This window comes from Nomascus leucogenys, chromosome 10, assembly GCF_006542625.1.
Source record: "Nomascus leucogenys isolate Asia chromosome 10, Asia_NLE_v1, whole genome shotgun sequence".
Taxonomy (NCBI): domain Eukaryota; kingdom Metazoa; phylum Chordata; class Mammalia; order Primates; family Hylobatidae; genus Nomascus; species Nomascus leucogenys.
In genome coordinates this window covers 51,389,614-51,399,643 of record NC_044390.1, presented here as the reverse complement: position 1 = coordinate 51,399,643, position 10,030 = coordinate 51,389,614, and positions in this window count along the sequence as shown.

The following is a 10,030-nucleotide window of genomic DNA, read 5'->3' as shown; positions in this document are numbered from 1 at the left end:
TCACCTTGTAGTATGTGTTAGGATTTCTTTCGTTTTTTTTTTTTTTTTTTGAGACAGAGTCTCGCTCTGTCGCCCAGGCTGTAGTGCGGTGGTGCATCTCGGCTCACTGCAAGCTCCGCCTCTTGGGTTCACGCCATTCTCCTGCCTCAGCCTCACGAGTAGCTGGGAATACAGGCGCCCGCCACCACGCCCGGCTAATTTTTTGTATTTTTTTTTTTTTTAGTAGAGACGGGGTTTCACTGTGTTAGCTAGGAAGGTCTCAATCTCCTGACCTTGTGATCCGCCCGCCTCAGGCTCCCAAAGCGTTGGGATTACAGGTGTGAGCCACCGCGCCTGGCCTCTTTTTTTTTTTTTTTAAGAGACAGGGTTTTCCTCTGTAGCCCAGGCTGAAGTGCAGTGGTGTGATCATTGCTCACTGCAGTCTTCAACTCCTGGATTCAAGCAAGCCTCCATCCTGAGCCTCCTAAGTATCTGGGACCACAGGCATGCACCACCAGGCCTGGCTAATTATTTTAATTTTAATTTTAATTTTTTGTAGAGATGTGCGTCTCCTGTTGCCCAGGCTGGTCTTGAACTCCTAGTTTCAAGCGATCCTCCTGCCTTGACCTCTGAAAGTGCTGGGATTACAGGTGTGAGCCACTGCCACCGGCCAATTTACTTCTTTTTTTTTTCTTTGGAGATGGAGTTTCGCTCTTGTTGCCCAGGCTGGAGTGCAGTGGCGCTCAGCCACCGCAACCTCTGCCTCCCAGGTTCAAGTGACTCTCCTGCCTCAGCTTCCTGAGTAGCTGGGATTACAGGTGCCCACCACTACTCTCAGCTAATTTTTGTATTTTAGTAGAGATAGAGTTTCACCATGTTGGCCAGGCTGGTCTCAAACTCCTGACCTCAGGTGATCCGCCCTCTTTGGCCTCCCAAAGTGCTGGGAGTGTGAGCCACCTCTCCTGTCCCCAATTTACTCCTTTTTAATGCTGAATTATATTCTATTGTATGTAGATATCACATTTCTGGATTTTTCTGGATCTATTTATCTTTTTTCTTTTTTTTTTTTTTTTTTTTTGAGACAGAGTCTTGTTCTGTTGCTCAGACTGGAGCACAATGGCGTGATCTCGGCTCACTGCACTCCACCTCCTGGGCTCAAGCAATCCTCATGCCTCAGCCTCCAGAGTAGCTGGGGTTACAGGTGTGTGCCAATATGCCCAGCTAATTTTTGTAATTTTAGCAGAGATGGGGTTTCACCATGTTGCCCAGGCTGGTCTCAAACTCCTGGGGTCAAGAGATCTGCCCACCTTGGCCTCCCAAAGTGCTGGGATTACAGGCATGAGCCACCTCGCCTGGCCTTGTTTATCCTTTCGTGGACACCTAGGTTGCTTCTACCTTTGGCTGTGGTAAATAATATGTCTATGAACATGGGTGAACAAATATGTGAGTTGCTGCTTTCGGTTTTTTAGGGTATGCTCAGAAGCGGACTTCCTGGATCATATGATTACTTTGTATTTATTATTTATTTAAGGAATGGCCACACTTTTTCCTAGCAGCCATAGCATTTTCCATTCCCACCAACAGTGCACAAGGACCTCAAAAGGTGTTCTCACTTTTTTGATGGTGTCCTTTGAAACACAAAAGTTAACAATTTTGCTGGGCATGGTGGTTCACGCTTGTAATCCCAGTACTTTGGGAGGCTGAGGCAGGAGGATTGGTTGAGGCCAGAAGTTTGAGACCAGCCCAGGCCAACATTCCGAGACCCTGTCTCTACAAAAAATAAAAAAATTAGTTGAGTGTGGTGGCGCGCACCTGTAGTCCCAGCTACTCAGGAGGCAGAGGCAGGAGGATCACTGGGGGCTGGAGGGTTGAGGCTGCAGTGAGCCATGATTGTACCACTGCACTCCAGCCCGGGTGACAGCGCAAGACCCTCTCTCACACACACAAAAAAAGATTCATTCTATACTAGGCATTGATATTTTATTTATTGTTTTATCGTTTTATTTTTTGAGAAGGATCACGCTCTGAGATTATGCCTGGGCTGAGACTTAGAGTGAGGTTAGCCAACTCTTCGAGTGAGGTAAGGCTAGCTCTCCAACTTTAGCCCTTTTCCCTGTTTGCCTTTCTCTCTGCCATTACTGAACTGCTGGTCATGCCCTCCTCACCAATTTCTCTCTCTCCTTTTTTTTTTTGACAGAGTCTCGCTCTGTTGCCCAGGCTGGAGTGCAGTGATGCGATCTTGGCTCACTGCAACCTCTACCTCCCGGGTTTAAGCAATTCTCCTGCCTCAGCTTCCCAAGTAGCTGGGATCACAGGCACGTGCCACCACGCCTGGCTTATTTTTGTATTTTTAGTAGAGACGGGGTTTCCCTGTGTTGGCCAGGCTGATCTCGAACTCCTGACCTCAAGTGATTCTCCTGCCAAGGCCTCCCAAAGTGCTGGGATTACAGGCATGAGCCATCGCGCCTGGCCGATTTAGGAACTCTTTAAAAAATGTTTAAATAAAGCATTTTTGTATTGTCATTTTTTTTTTTTCTTCTTGAGGCAGAGTCTTGCTCTGTCACCCAGGCTGGAGTGCAGTGGTGTGATCTCGGCTCACTGCAACCTCTGCCTCCCAGGTTCAAGCGATCCTCCTGCCTCAGCCTCCCGAGTAGCTGGGATTATAGGCATGCACCACCACGCCTGGCTAATTTTTGTATTTTTAGTAGAGATGGGGTTTCACCATGTTGCCCAGGCTGGTCTTGAACTCCTGGCCTCAAGTGATCCACGTGCCTCAGCCTCCCAAAGTGCTGGGATAGAGTACAGGTGTAAGCCACCATGCCCAGCCAATTTAGGAACTCTTTCTAAATGTGGTAATACAGATACCTCAAAGCTAAAATAATATTCCTAAGCCTTTAACTTTTTAAGTAATGGAACGTTGTGTCTCAGCAGAATATTGAGTTGCCTTTCTTTGTTTTTTTGAGATGGAGTCTCACTCTGTTGCCCAGCCTGGAGTGTAGTGCTGCAATCTCGGCTCACTGCAACCTCCACCTCCCCGGTTCAAGTGATTCTCCTGCCTCAGCCTCCCTAATAGCTGGGATTACAGCCACGCACCACTATGCCCAGCTAATTTTTGTATTTTTAGTAGAGACGAGGTTTCACCATGTGGGCCAGGCTGGTCTCGAACCCCTGACCTCAGATGAGCCACCCACTTCGGCCTCCCGAAGTGTTGGGATTATAGGCATGAGCCACTGCGCCCAGCCGAGTTGCCTTTCTTCTCAACTAAAAATATGCCTGTTTGTATCACCATGGCCGTGCCTGTCTATTGTGTATTTTAATTCAAATCAAACTATCATAATAGTTATGCTAATAACACATAAATAAGAGTTTAATAAATTTGTTTATTATATCAGTTATGTGATCTATATAATTTCTCTAGTCTCTACTTCATTTTATATTCTCAGCCAGATGCCCAGTAGTGGTTTTATCTTTTTAAAGTGTGAGATAATCTCCCCACTTCTCCCAATTCTTCTTTCTTCTTTCACTCTTTTTTTTTTTATTTTTTTTATTTTTTTTTATTTTTAGAAAGGGTCTCCCTCTGTCACCCGGGCTGGGGTGCAGCATTGTGATCGTAGCTCATTGCAACCTCGCCTCAAGCGGTCCTCCTGCCTCAGCCTCCTGAGTAGCTGGGGCCACAGGCCCATGCTCCCATGCCTGGCTAATTTTTTCATTTTTGTAGAGATGGGGTCTGCTGTGTTGGCCAGGCTGGTCTCAAACTCCCGGCCTCAAGTGATCCCCCCGCCTCTGCCTCCCAAAGTTCTGGGATTACAGGCATGAGCCACTTTACCTGGCCCCAAATGATGGCTTTCTTATTCTTTCATTCCTTCAACGTGGGTAAAGAACTAAAACAAAACAAAACCAACAAAGAGGGGAGAAGGGAAGGAAAGCATGTTAATTTGCTGCTCAAATGCCCCCAGATGTGGTGATCATGTCAAGCTGACTTAATGTGTTTTTGATCTGTCACTGGTTTCCTTTGAGCACTTCCCTACTTTCTGGCCTAACATAAGATGTTCCAAGCTTATCTTGTATTTTCTCTGCTCCAGCCCTGGAACCGGCCATTTTTCTTAGAAGCAGGGGTGGAGAGCATCCTCCCGCCGTGCACCTTCACTAGGCCCCAGTGGGAAGAACTGCCGCCCATCTGCTCAGGTGTGGTGAAACTAGCAAAAGGTCTCCTGGCTGCCTGGGGAGAGTCTCTGTATGTGGTCCTCAGCCCAGCCTGGGGGGTCTTGGGCTGGCTACCATGCTGCCTCTACTGTGTCTCTAGATCCAGGCTCTGCTGGAAGAGCCCTGGGAGGCCCAGCAGAAGGGGGAGACTGGTCTGACAAACATCTCTCTGTTCCTCTGGCTCCAAGGCTCAGGAATAGGGCCAGGTGACATGTCCAGGTGGTGCCAGGACCCCTCACTGTCCCCTTGGAGATGGGCCCAGAGAGCCTTGTGGGGGCACCTGGAGCCTGAGGCTGACTGTCCCTCCCTGCGTCCTGGATGAGGAGCCCTGTCCTGAGAAGACCCCCACGGGCTGGCCTGCGGGTGCAGCCACAGGAAGGGGAGGGTCTGTGGGCTGAGTAGGGGGGGCACTGGTAGAGGACTTTGGGCACTGCGTGTCAGTGGTCTGATCAGCGGGGGCCTTGTCATTAGGAACCTGGTCAGGGGATGGGTGTGGTGACTCATGCCTGTAATCCCAGCACTTTGGGAGGCCTAAGCGGAAGGATCGCTTGAGCTCGGGAGTTCTAGACCAGCCTGGGCAACATGGTGAAACCCCTTCTCTACTAAAAATACAAAGAGTAGCTGAGTGTGGTGGTGTGCACCTATAGTCCCAGCTACTCAGGAGGTGGAGGTGGGAGAATTGCTTGAGCCCAGGAGGTCAGCTCTGCAGTTAGCCAAGATTGTGCCACTGCACTCCAGCCTGGGCGACAGAGTGAGCCCTGGTCTCAAAAAAAAAAAAGTAAAGTCCAAAGAAAAAAAAAAAATAGGAACCTGGTCAGGGAGGATTGGTCAACAGGGACTTGGTCATCCAAGGCCTGGTCAGTGGGGCCTTGTCATTGGGGAACTGGTCAGTGGTACCTGGTCAGCAGGGACTGGGTCAGTGGGGCCTGGTCAGCTGGCGGCTGGGTGACCTCAGGTAAACAGTTTATCCCTGATGCCTCCTTGCCTCCATCCCTGAGTCACAGCCCCCCAGAGGTCTACTGGGAGGAAGAGGTGAGAAGGTGAGTTGAATCCAGGCCTGCCCCTCAGACCTAGCACTTTACATACTACCTGAGTCCCCCAAGGGAGGGGCCAGCTCTCTGCCCTCTGCCCTCAGCCCTCTGCCCTCAGCTCTCTGCCCTCAGCTCTCTGCCCCCACTCTGTCTTGCATCCCCAGGACAGACCCATGTGGAGAGGGCAGAGACTGAGGAGCGCCCATGGATGCTCTGATGCTGACCATGGGCCCTAGGGTGACAGTGATGAGGACGTGGGTGTGCACGTGAGTGCGACACACACACTCACACATGTGTTCACCCACGCGGGATGCTCACATGCACAGACACATCACACATACTCAGGTTGACAGTTCAGGGGGTGGAGAATGCTGACTCTCGGCCCTTTGTGGGTACTGTGACCCCAAAACATCACCATGCCAAACGCCCACCTGCCTGCCGCTGTGTCATGCAGCAGTCAGAGGCACATCGGTGTCTGTGAGTGTTGGGCATGTAGGGCTCTTTTCTAGGCGAGAGGCACATCTCCGAACAGCTGCCAGATCTGACTCAAGAGCATGACCTGCTCTCTTCCTTCCCTGCTGACTTGGGGACAGTCACTACCTGGTGGGTGATGCTGGTCTCTGGGCAGCTGCCAAAGAGGGTCATTCCTGGGCACTCACCAGTGCCTGTTCTGTGCTGACCATGTACACAGTTGTCTTATTCATCCTCATGGTGACTCCAGGGGGTGGGTGCTGTCCCCAAGTATACCCATGCGACGGGTGAGACATCTGAGGTTATAGGGGCGGTCACTGGTCCAGGAACCCAGATGTGACCCTGGGCCATGCTCTCACCCCTGCCCTGTGCTGTGTAGGACTCACTCCCTTACGCGGTGCCCCTTATGCCCTTGATCCCAAATCTTTCTAAAATTTTCGACAGCAATAGGACAGAGCCTGGCCTTGGAAGAACCCCTGTGGGTGGGGTGGAGGGTGGTCTTCCATCCAGGTCTGTGTCCTAAGGTGGGTCCCTGCAAGAGAAGATCTCATCAACCCAGACTTCGGGTGCAGTCAGTGGGGGTCGCTGTGGGACCCACTGGACATATGGGGTCTTCTGTCTGGGAGTGGGGTGGGGAGCCCTCTGTCCTTGGGCAGTTGTGGAAAATGAGGGCGCCCCGGAGGGTTGGCTGGAGGGTGATGATCATTCCTCCTCTTCACCGTGGACTAGGGCTCTTCCCCACATGGCCCTTCCTCTGTCTGTTCCTCTACAGGCCTCGCCCTTTCTTTGTTCCGAATGTTCACGGGATGGGGCCCTCTGGGGTTCTCCAGGACCAAGTCCTCAGAGTTCTCGTTCTTTCTCTGTGACCCCAGAACATGAGGCTCCTTCCTGTATTGACAGCTCAGAACTTGGGATCCACTGTCCCTCCACCTGAGACATCTTCATGAGCAGAGAGGCTGCGTTGACCCCAAACCAAGCACTCTCCCGTTTGGCTGGTGTTATTCTTGAAACAGCACCACTGGCCAGAGGGAGTGGAGATGGGGATGAAATGGAGCAATCACGAGGTGTCTTGTTCCCTGTAAGAAACTGGGCATCTTCATGGTCCCTGCGTGATCCCAGGAGGCTGAGCTTATGGAGCTCTCTGATCCCTGACCCCAGTCTACCTGCAGGTGTCTGAAATAGCGCACCACAGGCCCCTCACCCTCGGCAGATGGACACCGTTCCTCCCGTATGTGCCTGATTCAGGGCATTTGGGGACAATGGGCCTCTGTGTCCAGGTCCCCCTGTTCTCAAATCCTCAGGAAGAAGCCCACCTCTGGCTGGGGCAGGGACTTCAGAGACCCCAGCAGGCATGGGGACCCTAGGTCTGGCCCCTTTTCACCCAGAGCGGTGGTGGCATGGGGTTCATCTGGCCAGCGGCGTCTCAGAGTTGGGTGGAAGCGGTTTGGGTGTTCTCTGAAGCACCCAGGTGCAGTGTGGCCTTTGGACAATGTTGTCTCGCAGGATGGACACGGAAAAGGATTACAGCTGCTCTGCCCGCGCAGGAGCGGGACATCATTGACAAGTGTGAGGAGGTCCGGGTCGGGCTGTCCCTCGAGGGAGGCGAGGCCACCCGTCTCCAGCTGTATCCTGGTTGGAGTGTCCTGGGCTCCCTCTGGATGCAGGACCAGGACCAGCTGCTGGGAACTTCATGCCCCCACACCCCTCACCTTGGCCCCCTCACCCTGAATCCCCTCTGGGTCACAGGGATGCTGAGTGGAGGTGCCTGCAGACGCGGGGCCTGAGGATATTGACAGCTACAAAGTCACCGATCACCTTGGGATTCCGCAGTGAGTCCTCTGTTCCCACTCTCACCACCCAGGGATGGGTTTTGGTTTTATTTTATTTTATTTTATTTTTTTATTTTTTTTATTTTTATTTTTTTTTTTTGAGACGGAGTCTTGCTCTGTCCCCCAGGGTGGAGTGCAGTGGCACGATCTCGGCTCACTGCAAGCTCCGCCTCCCAGGTTCAAGCCATTCTCCTGCCTCAGCCTCCCAAGTAGCTGGGACTACAGGCGCCCGCCAACACGCCCGGCTAATTTTTTTGTATTTTTAGTAGAGACGGGGTTTCACCGTGTTAGCCTGGATGGTCTCGATCTCCTGACCTCGTGATCCGCCCGCCTCGGCCTCCCAAAGTGCTGGGATTACAGGCTTGAGCCACCGCGCCCGGCTGGGTTTTGGTTTTAGAAAGGCCTCACTGAGGCAGGACACATCTCCCCAGCTCGTGCCAACCTCCTTTCTAGCGTAGAAACTCCTCCTCTGTTAAAGTCCTTTAAATGCTCAAACTGCCTGCTTTGGGTTCCTATTGAACTTACACTCCACCCTGTGGTACAGGGGCTAATATGCTGGGCTTTTACGACTTCAGCCCAGGTTCGATTCCTGGTCAGGGAACCAATGCCACTTGTCTTATTTGCATGACTCTTTACCCTTTGAGAGGTGAACCCGGAAAATCTGCAACAGGTCTCAGTTAATTTAGAAAGTTTATTTTCCCAAGGTTGAGGATGTGCCCGTGATGGTCTCAGGAAGTCCTGATGACATGTGCCCAAGGTGGTTGGGACACAGCTTGCTTTTTTTTTTTTTTTGAGACGGAGTCTCACACTGTCACCTGGGCTGCAGTGCAGTGGCACGATCTCTGCTCACTGCAACCTCTGCCTCCCAGGTTCAAGCAATTCTCATGCCTCAGCCTCCTGAGAAGCTGGGATTACAGGCACCCGCCACCATGCCCAGATAATTTTTTGTGTCTTTTTTTTTTTTTGAGACAGAGTCTTGCTCTGTTGCCCAGGCTGGAGTGCAGTGGTGCCATCTCAGCTCACTGCAAGCTCCACCTCCTGGGTTCACGCCATTCTCCTGCCTCAGCCTCCCAGGTAGCTGGGACTATAGGCGCCCCCCACCACCCCTGGCTAATTTTTTGTATTTTTTAGTAGAGACGGGGTTTCTCTGTGTTAGCCAGGATGGTCTCAATCTCCTGACCTCGTGATCCACCAGCCTCGGCCTCCCACAGTGTTGGGATTACAGGCGTGAGCCACTGCGCCTGGCCCACAGCTTGCTTTTATACATTTTAAGGAGACATGAGACGTCAATCAATATATGTAAGAAGTATATTAGTTCCATCCAGAAAGGTGGAGACAACTTAAAGCAAGCCCCCACCCCCCGGGGGAGGTAGATGGAGGCTGGGAGATCAGACCTTGCAGGGCACTTGGGGACATCAGGTGGGACAGGCCCCAGGTGCACCCTCAGTGCACTGGGCAGGTCTCAGGATCCTGGCCTGGTAATGTGGTCACTCCCTCGAGGACTGCTGTTGGGGCCCAGTCACCCACCCTGGGCCATACACGTCCTTTCTCAGGACTGGACATTCTCAGCTCCCGCAGAGGGCACTGCCTCTAGCCCAGGAGGGGCAGCCCCGTTGTGTAGCCCAAGCCCATGCTCTACAGGACCCTAGTGGTCCCTGCCCCACCCACACACCCCTCTTCTCCCAGGTCCTGTCCCTTCACAGGCGTCAGCCCACAGGGAGACCCTCTTCCTACCTTCCCTGTGTGTCTCCTGGGCTGAGACCAGGGGTGGGGCGGGAAGAGACATGGCTGGTCCTTCCCTAGGACCGCTAGGGGAGGAGGAGGACAGCTCTCGGCCCAGCACAGGCCCTCAGCTCTGTCTGGGTTGCCTTACGGTGAGACAAAGCTGCCATCCATCAGTGCCCTGGAGGCAAAGGTAAGACCTGCTGCCTGAGAGGCTGGTCCAGGGGCAGGAGGACTTGGCAGGTGGTCAGCAGCCTGTGGGCACCAGCGATGGTGAGTGGGAGTGACAGGCTGTCCCTGTGAGGGGTGGCAGTTCCTACTGTACCTGACTCCAAGACTCTGTCACCATTGGTGGTTTGACCAAACTCCAAACTGAGAACTGCAGTCACGGTTCAGGGGTTGCTGTCTGCTTGCACCAGGACCCCACCTGGAGGCTGGTACTTGACCAAAGTCAGGTGTCTGTGGCCTGAGGATGGCATGTCCCAGGTCATGAGGCCAGGTCATGGACGCCTGTTCAGTCAGAGGGTCTCAGTCCCCGGGGCCTGCCCTTTCCTGGTTCTTTTTGTGGTTCAGTCCCGTCAGGGCCTTGGAGCCCACGATACAGCTTCCAAAGTCTGCTCCAGGAAGCCTTGGCAGCTCCTCTAAATTGTGGTGATAGTTGACAGCAAAGACGTCAGGAGATGAGAGGCACAGAGAAATGGCTCCAGATGCTTCAAGACGGGCAGGGATATAGGAGCGGCAAGGAGGTGACATGGGGAGGGAGGGCCCCCATGGCCACTCTCTACAGAGTCAGGA